Genomic DNA, 19,521 nt, shown 5'->3' on the forward strand with positions numbered 1-19,521 from the left:
CAACAGTTTCTCCAAAAGAAAATTTACTCTAACAAACGCAACAATTTAATACGAGTTCATAAGACAACAAGTACACAAAATTTATGATTCACTAAGGAAAACAAATAATGACAAATAGCAATTAATTATGGTTTATAAGGGGGGGGGGGGGGCAATTAGGCAGTTTAGTAATTAATATGTTGAATGTCGCGTAGCAATTAAGTCACATAAACATGTAGCAATTAAGGCATAAATTCAAGACATAACGTTGCGCAAGGACACCTTGGTTCAATAATAACAAGTAACACGATAAAGGGAAATGTCAACGTAAAGAATCACAGAAATAATGAAATAAAACAAGTAATGCACTTGAACTAATAACAACAAGAAATCATAGCAAACTGCAATAAGTGCACGGCATCACCCTTCGTGCTTTTACTCTCATCCTCACCAAGCAATGATTTCATAAAATTTGCACGGCATCACCCTTCGTGCTTTTACTCTCTTTCCTCACATATAATCAATAGAATTGGCACTGAATGGTACATTGTGCGGCACAGCATCACCCTTCGTGCTTTACTCTCTTTCCTTACCCAATCAACAATCACAAACAAGGACAAGGGAGTAAATAAACAATAATGAAAATCCCGGCGAGGGAACACAAACAAACAATTAAAACCCGGCAAGGGGTACAACATCAATAATCAACAACGTCCCGGCAAGGGAATAGATCAATACTCTTTCTCTTTCTTCCACTTTCATCTCATAATTCACATTATCACTCGAGCCAATGCTCCAAAGATTTACTTATCTCATATACCTTCACAATTTGTATTTCAACTCGAGCCAACGCTCCACGAAGTTTAAAGATCACAATTCCTTTCACAAGCTCTTTACAACATATAAAAGTCATCAATAAAGCATGGAAGGTGTAATAGAATCCAAACTATTCACAAAATAAGGACTCACGGTCATGCTAGACACCAATGTATAGATACTCGTCACCATGCCTATACATCATACTCGACAATCAACAAGTAGCAAATAAGACTCAACTCCTATTCCCTCAAACTAGGATTAGACCAAACACTTACCTCGATGTTTTGAACTCAACTCAAGCCTCAACTATAGCTTTACCCCGTGGTTCCACCTCCAATCCGCTCGAATCTAGTCACAAATTACTTAATTACTTTAATAAACACTAAATGAATCAATTTGAATGCATAAAAAATGAATTTCCCAAGTTTTTCCCAAAAGTTCCAAAATTGCCCCCGGGCCCACGTGGTCAAAACTCGAAGTTCGAACCAAAACCCGGTTACCCATTCCCCCACGAACTCAAATATGTAATTTGTTTTGAAATCGGACCTCAAATTGAGGTCCAAATCCCCAATTTTTGAAAAACCTAGGTTCTACCCAAAACCCCCCAATTTCACCTATGAAAATCCTTGGTTTTAAATGGAAAACATGTTAAATGATGTTAATGATTGAAGGAATTAAGTAAAAATCGACTTACAAATGATTTGGAAGAAGTTTTGTTCTTGAAAAATCGCCTATGGAGTTTGGGTTTTGAAAGAATGGTAAAAAAATGATGAAATTCGACTAAGTATAAAATTTGCTGGGCCTCAGATGTGGGAAATGCGAACAAGGGTTCGCATTTGCGAACCCTGCAAGTATGGGAATTGTGAAGGTACTGTTCGCATTTGCGAACTCTGCCAAGGATTAAGCACTTCGCAATTGCGAGCCCAAAGTCGCATTTGCGACCGGATCAATTCCGCAATTGCGAACCCAATGGTCGCATTTGCGACCCCAGTGCACTATACCCTTTCCTCGCATTTGCGATGCCAGGCTTGAATTTGCGAGGCCTGCTTCGCAAATGCGAAAATTGCAGGACTGAGTGTACCTGCTTTTCTCTAAGTTCAAAATGCACTCCGACACTTATCCAAAACTCACCCGAGCCCTCGGGGCTCCAAACCAAATATGCACACAATCTCAAAAATATCCTACGGACTTATCCGTGCGATCAATCGCCAAAATAACATCATAATCGAATCAAGCCTCAAAACTCATGATTTCTTCCAAATTTTCATAAAACACCAATTTTCCATTTTAAGTCCGAAACACGTCCAACGACGTCCGTTTTCAACCAAACTTTACAGAAAGCGCTTAAACCATATATAAGACTTGTACCGAGCACCGGAACCAAAATACGAGCCCGATACCATAGTCTTTTAATCAAATTTTATTTCCATTTTCCTTAATTATTTCCAGAAAACAATTTCACACAAAAATTCATTTCTCGGGCTTGGGACCTCGGAATTTGATTCCGGACATACGCCCGAGTCCCATATTTTCCTACGGACCCTCCGGGACCGTCAAATCACGGGTCCGGGTCCATTTACCCAAAATGTTGACCGAAGTCAAATTTATTCAATTTAATATCAAAATTTAGCATTTTTCTCACAGAATTCATATTTAAGCTTTCCGGCGCGCACGCAAATCAAGGCAACTCCAGATGAGGTTTTCAAGGCCTCAGAAGCACAAAATGAGTAAGGAAACAAGTGATGACCCTTTGGGTGAGAAAGAGTGTAAAGCACGAAGGGTGATGGTATGCACGATATTCTGAGTGAGTTTTAATGCACGAAGGGTGATGTCGTGCCACATTTTGTGAGTGTTAATGAACGAAGGGTGATGCCGCGCCATGATTATGAGACTTAATGCACGAAGGGTGATGTCGTGCCATTTTGGTGTTTCTTATGGTTAGGATGAGAGTAAAAGCATGAAGGTTGATGCTGTGCACGTGTTACTATTTCATTATTCCCGTTGGTTCATATATGGTGTTTACTCTGTTTCTCTATTGATTTACTGTCAGAATTTGATATTCCTCACAGCATCTTTTCCCTTTTTGTCTTTATCTATTAAATTCCTGCTATTATTGTTTTTCCTCGTATATGATTTAACTGCACAGGTTCGTATGGTTGTCGAGTCCTAGCCTCGTCACTACTTCGCCGAGGTTAGGCTCGACACTTACCAGTACATGGGGTCAGTTGTACTGATACTGCACTCTGCACTTTCTATGCAGATTTCGGTGCCGGACCTCGTGAGTAGGTTTTGGGTTACTGCCTTCAGTCCACGGGAGACCCAAGGTAGATCTGCCGACGTTCGCAGACACTGGAGGTCCCTTTCCGCTATTTTAGTTCTCCTGTCTTTTTCTATTTTAAGAACATATGTACTTCTTTTAAACCAATATTTGTAGAATTTCTTAGACGTTTGTGGATTGTGACACCAGATCGTTGGGGTAGTTATGTATTAGAGTTGTTGAACTGCTATATCACTTCTGCTCTTTATATCTGTTTAGTTTTTAGCTATTATTTATTTCTGTTTTGGTTAATAATAAATGTGGTAAAACTGTTGTTGGCTTTCCTAGCTTTCAAGAGTAGGCACCATCACGATCCCAACGGTGGGAGATCCGGGTCGTGACAAGTTGGTATCAGAGAACTAGATTTCCTAGGTCTCACAATTCACGAACAAGCTAGGTAGAGTCTGAGGGATCGGTACGGAGACGTCTGTGCTTATCCCTCAGAGGCTACAGAGTTTAGGAAAACTTCACATCTATTCTTCTCTGTCGTGCGATTTGACTTCTCAATGCTAGCTGAACTCCCATTTTGTTCTTTCATAGATGGTAAGAACACGTACCGCTTCATCAGCTGACAAGCAGCCCGAGCCCTTAGTGGCAGCTCCTACGAGGGGCAGAGGTTGAGGCCGTTTTAGAGGTCGAGGAAGAGGCATCGCTTAGCCTAGAGCTCGAGCAGCAACACCAGTGGAGGAGCCTCAGGTAGATTTTGAGGATGAGGCTCCGGCCCGGACCGTTCCAGAAGGGCCAGCTCAGGTTCCAGAGGGGTTCATCGCCACCCCGGTACTCCTAGATGCTCTGGTCCGTCTAGTGGGACTTATGGAGAGTGTAACCCAAGCATGCATACTTCTTGTAGCCCCAGCCGTCTCTCACGCTGGAGGAGGAGCACAGACTCCTGCTACTCGCACTCCGGAGCAGATGGCTCCCTAATTCCAGTCTCCATCAGTTTAGCCAGTTGGGGTAGTTCTGTCGGGTGTTGTGGCACAGACCGGTGATGGGTCAGCTATTTCTTTTGATGCCTTGTGGAGGCTGGACAGGTTCACCAAGCTTTTTACTACTACCTATGTCGGTACATCTTCAGAGGATCCCCAGGATTATTTAGACAGTTGTCACGAGGTTCAACGGAACATGGGGGTAGTGGAGACCAATGGGTCGACTTTGCTGCTTTTCGTCTTTCAAGTTTCGCCAAGAAATAGTAGAGGGATTATAGTTTGGCCAGACCAGCTGGGTCACCAGTTCTGACTTGGGACCAGTTCTCTCTGCTATTTCTCAAGAAACTTCTTCCTGTCACTCAGATAGAGGACTACCGCAGGCGGTTCGAGCATCTTCAGTAGGGTTCTATGATTGTCACCCAGTATGAGACTAGGTTTATTGATTTGGCTCGTCATGCTCTTCTTATACTCCCCACTGAGAGAGAGAGAGAGAGAGAGAGAGAGAGGAGGTTTATTGAGGGCTAGCTCAGCCTATCAGATTGCGGATGGCTAAGGAGACTGGGAGCGAGATTTCTTTCCGGGATGCGGCTAATGTGGCCAGGCGAGTTGAGATGGTTTTAGCTTAGGGGAGTGGTCAGGGATCTGACAAGAGGCCTCGTCATTCTGGTAGGCTTAGTGGTGCCTCATCTGGAGGTAGGGATTCTTTTGGTAGAGGCCATCCTCCTAGGCCATTTCATTCAGCACTTCAGGTTTCTCACGGTGCTTCAGGTATACGTGGCTCACATATGCAGTATTCCGATCAACTAGCCTATAGTGCACCACTAGCTCTTATCAGTGCACCTCCGCTCTATAGTTTTCAGGGTGGTTACCCAGGCCGTCAGGGTCAGTTTCAAGGTCGGCAGTCTCAGCAGCCGAGGTCTTGTTATACTTGTGATGATCCGAGGCACATTGCTAGATTTCCCCTCGAGCATCGAGCAGTTCTCAGCATCAGGGTTCTCATGCCATGGTTCCGGAACCGGGTGTTCCACCGCCCACTCAACCAGCTAGAGGTAGGGATCAGACAGCTAGAGGTGGAGGTCAGGCCGCTAGAGGTGGAAGCCAGCCAGCAGGAGGCAGTCCCAGGGATGTAGTTCAGAGTGGTGGGGCCCAGCCCCGATATTATGCTTTCCCAGCCAAGCCTGAGGCTGAGTCATCTAATGTTGTTATCATAGGTACTGTTTTAGTTTGCTGTAGAGATGCTTCAGTTCTATTTGATCTAGGGTCTACATACTCCTATGTATCATCTTTTTTTGCTACATATTTGGTTATGCCTCGTGATTCTTTGAGTGCTCCTGTATATGTGTCCACACCGGTGGGTGATTCTGTTGTTGTAGACCATGTCTATCGCTCGTGTGTGGTTATTATTGGGGGTCTTGAGACTAGAGTAGATCTCCTACTTCTTGATATGGTCGATTTTGATGTTATTTTGGGGGTGGATTGGCTGTCACCTTATTATGCTATATTGGACTGTTACGCCAAGACCGTGACCTTAGCTTTTCCGTGATTTCCTCGATTGGAGTGGAGAGGGACTCGTGGTCATTCTACCAGTAGGGTTATTTCTTATATGAAGGCTCGGCGTATGGTTAAGAAGAGGTGTTTAGCTTATTTGGCTTATGTTCGTGATTCCAGTGCGGAGGTTCCTTCCATGGATTCCGTACCAATTGTTCGTGACTTTCCAGAGTTATTTCCTACAAACCTACTGGGAATGCCGCCCGACAGGGATATTGACTTTTGCATTAATTTGGCTTAGGGCACTCAGCCCTATCTATTCCGTTGTACCGAATGTCCCCGCAAGAGTTGAAAGAATTGAAGGAACAGTTGCAAGACTTGCTTGATAAGGGCTTCCTAGACCTAGTGTCTCGCTCTAGGGTGCGTCGGTGTTGTTTGTAAACAAGAAGGATGGGTCGATGAGGATGTGCATAGACTATCGATAGTTAAACAAAGTCACCATCAAGAAAAGTACCCATTGCCAAAGATTGATGACTTTTTTGATCAGCTTCAGGGTGCCAAGGTGTTTTCGAAGATTGACTTGATGAACAGGGTATTCAAGCCCTATCTGGATTCCTTCGTGATTGTTTTTATTGATGAAATCTAGATCTACTCCCGCAGTCGAGAGGAGCATGGGCAGCCACTTTGGACCGTTCTTCAGACTCTGAGAGACAGCCAGTTATATGCTAAGTTTTCGAAATGTGAGTTTTGTTGAGTTCAGTTGCATTCTTGGGTCACGTTGTATCAGCAGAAGGTATTCAGGTGGATCCTAAGAAGGTTGAGGCAGTCAAGGACTGGCCTAGACCAACATCAGCTACAGAGATCTAGAATTTCTTGGGCTTGGCGGGTTATTACCGCCGATTTGTGGAGGGTTTTCATCTATAGAACCCCCGATGACCAGGTTGACCCAGAAGGGTGCCCTGTTCAGGTGGTCGGATGAGTGTGAGGTGAGCTTTCAGAAGCTCAAGACCGCTTTGACTATGGCACTGGTGTTGGTGTTGCCCACATGTTCAGGGCCCTATATAGTGTATTGTGACGCATCTCGTATTGGACTTGGGGCGGTATTGATGCAGGGTGGCAAGGTTATTGCATATGCTTCGCGACAGTTGAAGATTTATGAGAAGAAATATCCAGTTCATGACTTGGAGCTAGCAGCCATTTCACGCGCTGAAGATCTAGAGGCACTATTTATATAGCATGTCGTGTGAGGTGTTCACGGATCATATGAGTTTGCAGTACTTGTTCAAGCACAAGGAGCTCAATTTGAGGCACAGAAGGTGGTTGGAGCTATTGAAAGACTATGACATCACCATCTAGTATCATCCTGGGAAGGCCAATATGGTGGCCAATGCTTTGAGTAGGAAGTCAGCTAGTATGGGCAGTCTCGCGTATATTCCAGTTGGTAAGAGACCGCTTGCTTTAGATGTTCAAGCTTTGGCCAATCAGTTTATGAGGTTGGATTTTTCTGAGCGCAGCCGTGTTTTAGCTTTTACGGTGCTCGGTCATCCTTGTTTGAGCGTATCAGGGAGCATCCTTAGGGACACAGTGCTGCGCGAAGATGCCAAGCAGGTTACGGTTGGAGATGATGGAGTTTTGAGGATGCAGGGTCGAGTTTGTGTGCCTAATGTGGATGGACTTCGTGAGTTGATCCTGGAGGAGGCTCATAGTTCCCGGTATTCTATTCTTCAGGCACCGCTAAGATGTATCAGGACTTGCGGCAGCATTATTAGTGGAGGAGGATGAAGAAAGATATCGTTGCATATGTGCTTGGTGTTTGTTTTGTCAGTATGGAAAGTACGAGCATCAGAGACCTGGTGGATTGATTCAGAAGATTGATATTCCTGAGTGGAAGTGGGAGCGTATTACTTTGGATTTCGTTGTTGGACTCCCACAGACGTAGAGGAAGTTTGATGCAATATGGGTTATTGTGGATAGGCTGACCAAGTCAGCGCATTTCATTCTTGTCGCAGTTTCCTATTCTTCGGAGCGGTTGGCAGAGATTTATATCCGTGAGATCGTTTGTCTCCATGGTTTGCCCGTGTCTATCATTTCTGATTGAGGTACGCAGTTTACCTCGCATTGCAGTACAGCATGAGTTGGGTACGCGGGTCGAGTTGAGCACAACATTTCATCCTCAAACGGACGGACAGTCCGAGCGTACTATTCAGATTTTGGAGGATATGCTCCATGCCTGTGTTATTGACTTTGGAGGTTCTTGGGATCAGTTATTTCCGTTAGCGGAGTTTGCCTATAACAACAGTTATCAGTCAAGCATCCAGATGACTCCATATGAGGCATTATATGGTAGACGGTGTCGATCATCAGTTGGGTGGTTTGAGCCGGGGGAGGCTCGATTATTGGGCACAGATTTAGTGCAGGATGCCTTGGATAAGATTAAGATCATTCAGGATAGACTTCGTACAGCTCATTCCAGTCAAAAGAGTTATGCCGACCGTAAGGTTCGTGATGTGTCATTCATGGTCGGAGAGAGAGTGTTGCTTCGGGTGTCACCCATGAAGGGTGTGATGCAGTTTGGGAAGAAGGGAAAGTTAAGCCCGAGGTTCATCGGGCCTTTTGAGATCCTCGATCGAGTGGGGAAGGTGGCCTACAGACTCGCGTTTCCACCAGGCTTATCAGCAGTACATCCAGTGTTTCATGTGTCCATGCTTCGGAAGTATCACGACGATCCATCCCACGTGTTAGATTTTAGCACTGTCCGGTTGGACAATGATTTGACCTATGAGGAGGAGTCGGTAGCTATTCTAGACCGGCAGGTTCATCAGTTGAGATTGAAGAGTTATCCTTCAGCTCGTGTGCAGTGGAGAGGTCAGCCTGTTGAGGCAGCTACCTAGGAGTCTGAATCCGATATGCGAAGCAGATATCCCCATCTTTTCCCATGCTCAGGTACTTTTCTATGTCTGTTCGAGGACGAACGGTTGTTTTAGAGATGGAGAATCTGATGACCCGAAAGGTCATCTTGTGTTTTAGAACCCAATACGGGGTTCTGAGGCGTTCAAAACCTCATTTTATCTCTCCTCGATTTGCATGCGCAGTTCGGGCGCGTTTCCGAAAAGCCTTTATGTAGAAATTTGAGAAAATAATAATTTTTGCCTTTAAAAGTTGATTTTAGTTGACTTCGATCAACATTTTGAGTAAACAGACCCGGACCCGTATTTTGACGGTGCCGGAGGGTCCGTAGTGAAATATGGGACCTGGGCGTATGCCCGGAATCAAATTCCGAGGTCCCTAGCCCGAGAAATAAATTTTTGATGAAAATTATTAAACTAAAATTATGATGGTTTTGAGAAAATGGTTAATAGTTGATCTCGTTGGTATCGGGTCCGTATTTAGGTTCCGAAACCTGGTATAGGTCCGTTATGATATTTATACCTCATCTGTGAAATTTGGTGAGAAACGGAACTCATTTGACGTGATTCGAACTTTTGGTTGAGAAAATAGAAGTTCTGAAAATTTCTTGAAAATTTCATGCACTTTGATGCTAAATTCGTAGTTCCAGGTGTTATTTTGGCGATTTGATAGTGCGAGCAAGTTCGTATGATGTTTTAAGATTTGTGTGCGTGTTTGGGTTGGAGCCCCGAGGGCTCGGGTGAGTTTCGGACAGGCTATGGAGTGATTTAGGACTTAGAAAATTTGCTGGTATAGCTGAACTTGTTGCAGGCCTCATACCTCGCAAATGCGAGGTCAAGGTTCGCATTTGCGACTACTAATGAGGTCACATTTGCGAGCTTCTCATCGCAAATGCGAAGAGAAGCTGGGCCAGCCCATGTTTGCAAATGCGAAAAACCCTTCGCATTTGCGAAGAGAGTCTGGGGGAGGGACCTTCGCATTTTTGACCAAATGATTTGCATTTGCGACAGCAGCAGAAATGGGACAGCTTCGCATCTGCGATTCCTTTCTCGCATTTGCAAGCTTCGCAAATGTGAAGCTCAGGTCGCAAATGCGACATCTGCAACTGATAAGTTTGGACTTGGACGGGATTTTTCACTCATTCTCCCATTTTTCAAAACCTAAACTTCAAGAGGCAATTTTTCAAGGGCTAGTTCTTCCCCAAATCATAGGTAAATGATTCTTAACTCATTTCTTTCAATCTATTACATCTTTTTACAAGATTTCATCCTAGAATCTAGGATTTTCATGGTGGAATTGGGTGTTTCTGGGTAGAACTTAGGAATTTCAAATTTTAGGGAATTAGACCTCAAATTGAGGTCGGATTCCAAAACCAATTGTATATCCGGGCTCGGGGATGAATGGGTAATCGGGTTTTGGTCCGAACTTCGAGTTTTGACCAAGCGGGCCCAGAGTCAGTTTTTGACTTTTTGGGGAAAATGTTGGGAAACTTATAGTTATGCATTGGAATTGATTTCTATAGAGGTAAATGACTATATTAAGTTAATTATGACTAGATACGAGTGGTTCGGAGGTGGAAACTAGAGGAAAAGCGGTGATTGATGCTTGAGTTTCGCCGTGGAATCAAGGTAAGTGTTGTGGCTAACCTTAGCTTGAGGGATTAGGTATTACTTGCCTATTTCCTACGTGTTTTGATATTGAGTACAACGTATAGGTAAGGTGGAGGGTACCTATGCGTTGGTAACGAGTCATAGCATGTGAGTTATTCTTATTCTTGTGACTGTTGTATTCCTTATTCGTACTGTTCATGCTTTAACTGGTTATTCCTCATGTTAAACAATTCTTATCATGTTTTCCTGGAATTAGATATTGGGTGAGTATTGACACAAGTTGAGATTGATGTTGTGAAGTTAAATATTGAACGAAGCTTGTTATTGATAATTCCCTTGGCGGGTTTTTATTTTTCTGTTGTTTGAGTGAGGGAGAGTGTTAAAGCACGAAAGGTGATGCCGTGCAATGTTTATAAGTGAGTGATAATGCACGAAGGGTGATGACGTGTCATATTCTGTGAGTGATAATGCACGAAGGGTGATATCGTGCCATGTTATAAGAGAGTTAATGCACGAAGGGTGATGCCGTGCCATGTTATGAGAGAGTTAATGCACAAAGGGTCATACCGTGCTGTTTCTATTGTTTCTTATGGTGAGGACGAGAGTAAAAGCACGAAGGGTGATGCCATGCACTTGTTTGCTATGTTATTACTTTCATTGGTGCAAACCATGTTATTTACTGCGTTTCTCTACTGTACTACTTTCAGGATTTGATATTCCCCTCAGCATGTTTTCTCCCTTTCCGTTATTATCTGTTTAATTTCCATTGTTGTTATTTTCTCGTATATGATTTAACTGCACAGGTTCATGTTATTGTCGTATCCTAGCCTCGTCACTACTTCACCAAGGTTAGGCTCGGCACTTACCAATACATGGTGTCGGTTGTACTGATGTTGCACTCTACACTTCCTGTGCAGATTTCGATACTGGACCGTGTTGATCTAAGTTGGGTTGCTGCCTGCAGTCCATCAGGAGACCCAAGGTAGATCTGCCGGCGTTCGTAGACCCTAGAGTCCCCTTCCATTTATCCTAGTCTTCCTGTTTTCTTTTAATTCGAGAACAGATTTATTTTCTTTAAACCAGTATTTGTAGTGACTCTTAGAAATTCGTGGATTGTGACACCAGATTTTAGTAGTCGTGTGTTAGTTTTTTTATTATTATGAATCTCCGCACTTCTTTACCTTGTTTTGGTTTAATTATTGTTATTTACCGTTTTGTAGCGTATTAGATCTTTACATGTTGGCTTGCCTAGCATTTTGAAATGTTAGGCGCCATCACGATCCTGAAGGTGGAAAATCCGGGTTGTGACATATACAAAAGGCATATTGTAAAATTTGTTTAAAAATATCAAATGTTGAACGCGGAAAATTTTGCTACTACTTTTATTTATTAATTCTAAAACAAAGGAAGATAAAAGAAAAGAAATGATCAAACAAATAGGGGGATACAGATCCAGCATATCTCTTATTATTGATTTTGTTCGGTTGTTCTCTAGGCAAGACTAACCAACATGGCCCCAACCTTTAGAATATCTCAAATTCTGACATCATGCTTTAAAATTCTGGCAACTAACTTTAAAATTCTGGTATCAAAGCTATTTTTTCAAAAAAATTCTTAACGAGGCCAAAATATAAATGGTAACACTAAATGATCCCAATCTCTTTCGACTTTTCCCCCACATGTTTTACATGCATTTCATCCACAACCAAATCACAATTGTGACGAAATACGTTTTCCGTCGGACCTACTAATTTGTTTTTTTTTTTTTTTTTTTGATAATTCACAAATATTATTAATCATCAAAGCAACAAATTACATCGTATAAAGGCCAACTCAGCCTGTACATGTATCACTGCTATACTCCTATCCTCAATGACCTATATAACATGACAATACTATTTTTGTCCTCCCCTATATGAACTTGTGTTGTAAAACATCTTTGAGTTTACTAACAGCTCGGATGTTATAACAAATGTATATTATTTCTCTAACGATGCTTTTTCTATCTCTATGAGTCTTCTCAAAAACTCTATGATTTCTCTCAACCCATATACTGTACAATGTTTCAGCTAAAATCATCCTCAAAAGCTGCCCTTCAACAGATTTCTTCTTTGCTTTTTCTACAACCAGCGTACTAATTGACTCCATCTCCTTGTTTGCACTTGTGTTTGCATCCTTCTGAATATATCATTCCATAGTTCCATGATGACAGTACATTAATAGAACAGATGGGGGCGGTTCTCTGAATGACACTTACAGAAAACACAAGCAGTATCCACATTCATGCTCCATTTGCTCAGTCTGTCAGCAGTCAGCATTCTTTCCTGTATGATCAGCCACATAGAAAATACTGCTTTGGGTCTAGCTAAATTCCTGAACATGATTGCTTTCCATTCAACCTTTGCTAGTGATCCCAGTTGGTGCAAGTATATCTGTTTGATGACACTGCCTTTGCCTTCTTTGTTTTTGTTTTTACTTTTGTAGGTTTTCAGTTTTCACCGACAAAACGACATACTCGTCCTTGTTCTGTTATGACTTCTGTATTAAATTTGGTTTGGGCAAATTTCGGGTGTTAATGTTAATTCAAATTATGAATTTCATATCTGTCCACTGGAGTAAAGCGAGAAGAGAATAAGCTTTTCTCCATAGATAGCTTCCAACAACTTCACTGGTACGTTGAATGCACAATGCTTTTCAAATTGGATAGGAATGATGACTGAAAATGATTACATAGAGTCAGGACTCCACATCCAGTTTAGGTTCCTCCAACTTTAATTGATTACAGTATATTAAGGTGGAAGAAAAATAAGGAAAGAGAATAGGAGAAAACAAAAAGGAAGGGGGTAACTAAATCCTTTGATTAAACGCACTAATAATTGATTGAGAACCTTTTAAGGTAGAATATATATAATTTGTAAGTAATTCTTATGTAGGGCGGATAATATACAAAATTAGATAATTTTAATTAATAAGTTTCAAATATTATATAGGAACGATCCCGACTTTGAAAATCAAAGTCCCTTCATGAGTCATGACTTTCAAAGTCAAAATTGACCAATAATATTGATCTAGTTTTAAATGGCTTTTTTTGATGTGACCTGGTCCACACCATTCTCTTTTTGTAGAATTTCTAACATAATATACTTAAAATTTCTTCTTTCTTTTTTCTTTTCTACAGCATTTGTCACAAAATAATTAGTTTTACATCATTAAAAGGTAGAATAAACACCATCTTTGTTGCATAACTTGTCTGTCTCAGATTATTAAATAAGGTTTCATAGAATAAATTTCTCTGTCGTGTTTTATTGATTTTGATATTTTAAGTAATAAATCCAAGTACCCTTTTCAATTACAAAGAAGACAAGGTCTATCCTATTTTTACAATAGAATCTTATTAAAAACTGCTATTATTTGGCAAACTCTGCTTTGGACTTGGTTATTTCATCAACAAATTGGACTTCTGCTTATGTAGGTCTGGAATCAGAACTTTGAATGTATTAGTGGCTGAACCATGATTTTCATTAATGGGAATCAGTATATAAAGAGATAAATACAGAATATATATATATATAAAGAGATAAATACAGAATATATATATATATATATATATATATATATATATATATATATATATGTATATAATTTTGTGGTGGAGCTACCGTTGTTCAAGGGAAGTCAATCGTCATCCCTTTGTCAGAAATTATAATGTAAAGAGGTAAGTACATAAGTAACAACTTTGATTATATGCTATTACTATCTAGAATCCGGAGTCACAATTCACGAACATACTAAGATTGTACTACAAGTATTTGTCCGAAAGAAAATACAACTGTTTACGAAATAAGGGAAACAGTAAAGTATGGAGTATAAAAGGGGACGCCAAAGGCCTGCGGACGCCAGCAAGACTACCTTGGGTGCAGTATCACAACCGACCTCTCGATCAGCCCGTACTGGCTCCAAAATCTGCACAGAAAGTGCAGAGTGCAGTATCACAACCGACCCCATATACTAGTAAGTGCCGAGCCTAACCTTGACGAAGAAGTGACGAGGCTACGGGGCAATCACAATATAACCTGCATATAGCGTATAATAAAAGTAGAAAGAAGACATGATAAAATAGACTAGTAACTTAAAAGAAGTGAATACAATTGTCGAAGTATAACATCATTGTTCAGCTATTACCAATCCTTAAGTGCAATATAAGACTATCGTTCAGCTAAATAGCCAAGGAAAAATATAAGTATAAAGGTTGTTGCGGCGTGCAACCCGATCCCACCATATCATAATAATCACAATCACATTTCACCTTATTTCACCACAATCCACCCTTATTACACATGTTGCGGCGTGCAACCCGATCCCACCGTACGTATCATTTCACCCTTATTCCTCCTCAATATATCACCCTTATTCCACTTGTTGCAGCGCACAACCCGATCCCACCATATCAATATCAGATACTCAGCAAGTACAAAAATTACACATTTCAAATCACATAACCCTTCATAAGGCTCAACTTCAAACCAAAACAATTAGGGAGCTTATACGCTATAAGACTTTACACAGGTAATACTACTCAGCGAGACCAATCCAGAATATGTCTTGAAAGTGCCGATAACCAACTTAAGCAAATAATAGGAGGCAACGAAACTACGAAATAACTAATACTTTCAACAAAGAGAAACGATGCCTAACAAGTAGCAATTAAGCATGGAAATACAAGTAAAGCATGTAGTAGTTATGACAGGAAATGAGACAATATGAGAGGAACGGGAAAGAAACAGGCAAAACAGGTAAATTGGCGGTGCATAGGTACTCGTCACCTCACCTATACATCGCTCACATGGATTTCATATAGCGAATAAGTCAAGGGTTCCTAATCCCTCGAGTCAAAGTTAGACACGACACTTACCTCGCTCTACGGGCCACTCAATGCTCAATTACCATTTTTCCTCTAGTATCCACCTCCATACCACTCGTATCTAGTCACAGTTAACTCAATAGCATCAATTATTGCTAAAGGGACCAACTACAATGCATAAATTTAGATTTCTCAAACTTTTCCCCAAAAAGTCAAAAATCGACCCCTGGCCCGCTTGGTCAAAACTCGAGGTTCGGACCAAAATCCATTTACCCATTCACCCCCGAGCCCGGATATATAATTGGTTATGGAATCCGATCTCAATTCGAGGTCTAAATCCTCAATTTCCCCGATCCCTAGTTTCTACCAAAAATCCCCCAATTCTACCATGAACACTCTAGATTTTAGGTTGAAAATTCATGAAATGCAATGGGCAATTGAAAGAAAGTGAGTTAGAATCACTTACCAACACGTTGGGAAGAAATTATCTTTTGAAAATCGCCTCTAGGCCGTCTTGCTTTTGAAAATTTGAAAGAATGACCTAAGTCCCGTTTTGGGACTGTTTTAAGAACTGGGCGACAGTGTTCATTGTGTTTGCGAGGACACTGTCGCGTTCACGAAGAGCTGCCTCGCCAGGCTTACGCGATCGCGAAACCTTCATCGCGTTCGCGAAGGCTATGCTCCACTGGCCTTCGCGTTCGCGAGGCTGTGCTCACGTTCGCGTTCGCGCTGGGCCGGTCGTGTTCGCGAAGGGTAAAGCCCCCATCACTCCGCGTTCGCGACCAAGCCTTCACGTTCGCGAAGAGGAAAACCTCACCTTGACCAGCCTACCCTTCGCGTTCGCGAGAGTGCCTTCGCGAACGCGAAGAAGAACACATCAGAATAGCTACTGTAGCAAAAATACCAGATTTTCTGTGTTCAAAACATCCCATAGCCTATCCGAAACTCACCCGAGCCCTCGGGGCTCCAAACTAAACATGCACACAAGTCCTAAAACATCTTACGAACTTGTTCGCGCGATCAAATCGCCAAAATAACACCTAGAATTATGAATTTAGCAACAAATTGAATGATTTCAAGAAAGCTTTAAAACTTCTAACTTCACAACCGGACGTCCGAATCACGTCAAAGCAATTCTGTTTCTCACCAAATTTCACACATAAGTTATAAATATTATATTGGACCTGTACCGGGCTCCGGAACCAAAATACGGACGCGATACCAACAAGATCAAACATCAATAATTTCTTAAAAATAACTAAATTTTCAACAAAAATTCATAACTCGGGCTAGGGACCTCCGAATCTGATTCCGGGCATACGTCCAGGTCCCATATTTCGATACGGACCCATCGGGACTGTCAAAACATGAGTCCGGATCCGTTTACAAAAAATATTGACCGAAGTCAACTCAAATGAGGTTTTTAAGCAAAATTCCTTATTTTTATCAACTTTCAACATAAAAGCTTTCCAGAAACACGCCCGGACTGCGCACGCAAATCGAAGAGGGTAAAAATGAGATTTTTAAGGTTTAAGAGCACAGAATCGAGTTCTAAAACATAGGATGACCTTTTGGGTCATCACAATTTTACTTCTTTATATTTTGAATCACCTTAGTTAAAATCTTGGCACCGCCATTACTTAACATACCGGGCATTTTAGCTTACTGTCTTAAGCATTTCATAACAAACTTATCAGAATGTTGTCCAAGATCGAAATGTTTTCATGTGTTGTATTAAAAGAGAAGGATTTATATTCTCTGTGTAAGCCTATTTAAAATAAAACCATGCATAATAAACTCGATTCACATTAACTACAGTTACTATATACTCTCTTTCCAGGAGCTAAATACTGTATCTAGTAGTAGTATTGAGCATCATCACCACAAGTTAAGAAGAATTCATTGAAAATTTGTTTTTTCTTCCAAATGACTAAATTTAAATTTTTAAGGAAAAAGCCTGTAACTAACTCCTTCCAGGTATTGTAAATCTATGCCCGGCCCCTATCAAATTTACATACTATAACATGCACAAACCAATTGTCAATCAACTGGAAATTCTATACACTTATGATTTTTAAGTGAGTTTAGATATAATATATATACTCTATCTATTTTATCTTGTGTGGCACTTTTTTTTTTCTATTCTATTGTTAAAAAGAATATCATCTTTCTATTTATTTGAAAATAATTTAATTTTGAACTTTTGTCGCTAGAAATGTCTATGACGTGTTCAAAAGCACAAATACCAAAAATATTTTTTTCATTCTTAAATTTTTCATCCAGCCAAATTCCTTCACATGAAATAATAACAAAGTAAGCAATTTATTACTTATATACATCTTTTCATTTTTCCACTTACATATATATAATCCGAACTCGAAGGCAGTTAAGCATGGATGCTTAACTGCAAGTATTGTTGATTGTCATCGATTAACCGATGCAATTACCGACTAGGCATGGGCTGTGCCGCCTCGGTCGGCGGGAAGGGAACGTCTCCACCGCCGCTGCCGGCCGGTGCATGTTTCTCCGGCAGCCGTGGATTGCCGAGAACTTTACTACACTCCACCACAATGTCTTGTCTTGAGCTGCACATCCTTATGCTATGTCTAAACCACCCTAATTTTGATGATTTTTTTATTATCCTTTTCTCATCACCACCCTTTAATCTCTCACCTGCACTAGTAATTTCTATATAATGATTTAGTTCCTTTGAGATTCTAATCTCATATTTATCAAGAAGTGACATCTCAGTCTTGCTTGGACTTAAATTAATTGGAACAACAACATTTGGTGAAGACTGCATTTCTTGATAGAAAGCAAAAATTGGATTTTTGTTTTGGAAATGTGTGATTAAGTTCGACGCCTTGACTTATATAAGGAAGTTGGTTGCTTATAGCATGATGGGTTTTTGTAAATTAAAAAGATGAGGAAAATAATTGTTTTAGTGTACACTATTGTTATTACTTAATTATTACCCCATCAGTTTATGCGAACATATTTCCTTTTTGGTCTATTCGAAAAAGAATGTCCCCTTTGTAAATTTGAAAATAAATTAATTTAAACTTCTCATTCTACCAGTAAGAAGTTGTTATAGCCATACAAATACTCTTGTATGTTTAACACCATACAAGAGTATATTTACTTTGTGTTGAACCTCCTTAATTTTGTGTATATTTACTTTTTTTATATTTTGACACCCCTTAGTAGAATCATAGTTCTGCTAATTAACCACAAGTTTCAAAAGAATTATAGCCACAAACATGTTATGGCTTGTGTAGGTCATCAAATTTAAAAAGCCTTGATTTCTGTTTTTAAACTGCGTGACCAAATAAATAGATTTATATAAATTGAAACAGAGGGATATTATTATTGGGTGGATTCCATATCAGTATTGGTTAATTGATTAAGATGGAAATGTAACTGTTCTTTTTAATAATGTAAAAGGCGCTCAAATACTTGGTACGGTATGTTGTCTTATTTGCCTATTTGTTTGTTGGATTCCTTTGAAGAATGTGGTAATTGTTACTAACAAATAATACTATCATATTAATAACCAAACAATTTGGTGTGACTGTGGCCGGCGGCTTGTTGTTTAGTCTTAACTTTTGTGCAGCGAACACTAGTAGTGGGTGTAATGAAGTCATTTACCATCATTAAATTAAACAAACAAAAAGAGAATATAATAAAATTCATCAGCCGTAACCCTACAATAAAATCGATAAAAATGACACCGAAAGAAAAGAATGAAGACTTAGGGTGTGTTTGGCATGAAGAAAAATATTTTTTAATTTTTCCATGTTTGGTTGGCTTAAATATTTTGGAAAATATTTTCCTTATCAACTTATTTTCCTTCAATTGGAGGAAAATGTTTTCCTTATCAAGAGAAGGGAAAACATTTTCCAAAACTCCTTTTCAACCTTCCCCACCCTATCCCCCAACCCACCCCCACACCCCCCACACCCACCTCCCCAAACCCCACCCCACCACTCTCTCCAAGAAGGATTTTTTTTTAAATTTCAGTTTTTTTTTTTCCGTCACCACCCACCCTGCTATCCCCCCGAAAACCCCACCATCATTGCCCCCCTCCCGACAAAAAAAAGTTTTTTTTTTTTACTTTTTTTTTTAGTATTTTCAAATTTCTGTTTTTTCGTTTTACTGTACCCCTCCCCCCTCCCCCCCCCCCCCCCCCAAAAATATTTTTTTTAACTTTTTTTTTTTTGTAATTTTCAAATTTCTGTTTTTTCGTTTTTCTGCACATATCCCTGCCCCTGCCCCCCCCCCCCCAAAAAAAAAAATTTTTACTTTTTTTTTTAATTTCAAATTTCTATTTTTATTTTTCTGCACATACCCCTGCCCCTACCCCCCTCCACCCCCGGGAAAAAAATATTTTTTTTTATTTATATTTTCAATTTTAATTTTTTCATCTGTCGTTTACAGGTTCGAAATTTTACAAGTTCCAAAGTTATGAGTTTAGAGATTTATGTGTTTGAAAGTTTACGGGTTCGAAAGTTCGCGGTTTTTACGTAAAAAAGTAAAGCAACACATTAGTTGCTTTGGGTTGTGTCAATTTTTAGAGACTTGGGGAAGGGATAGGCGAGGGGGAGGGGGAGGGGT

The sequence above is a fragment of the Nicotiana attenuata genome, unplaced genomic scaffold (assembly GCF_001879085.1).
Source record: "Nicotiana attenuata strain UT unplaced genomic scaffold, NIATTr2, whole genome shotgun sequence".
NCBI classification, from domain to species: domain Eukaryota; kingdom Viridiplantae; phylum Streptophyta; class Magnoliopsida; order Solanales; family Solanaceae; genus Nicotiana; species Nicotiana attenuata.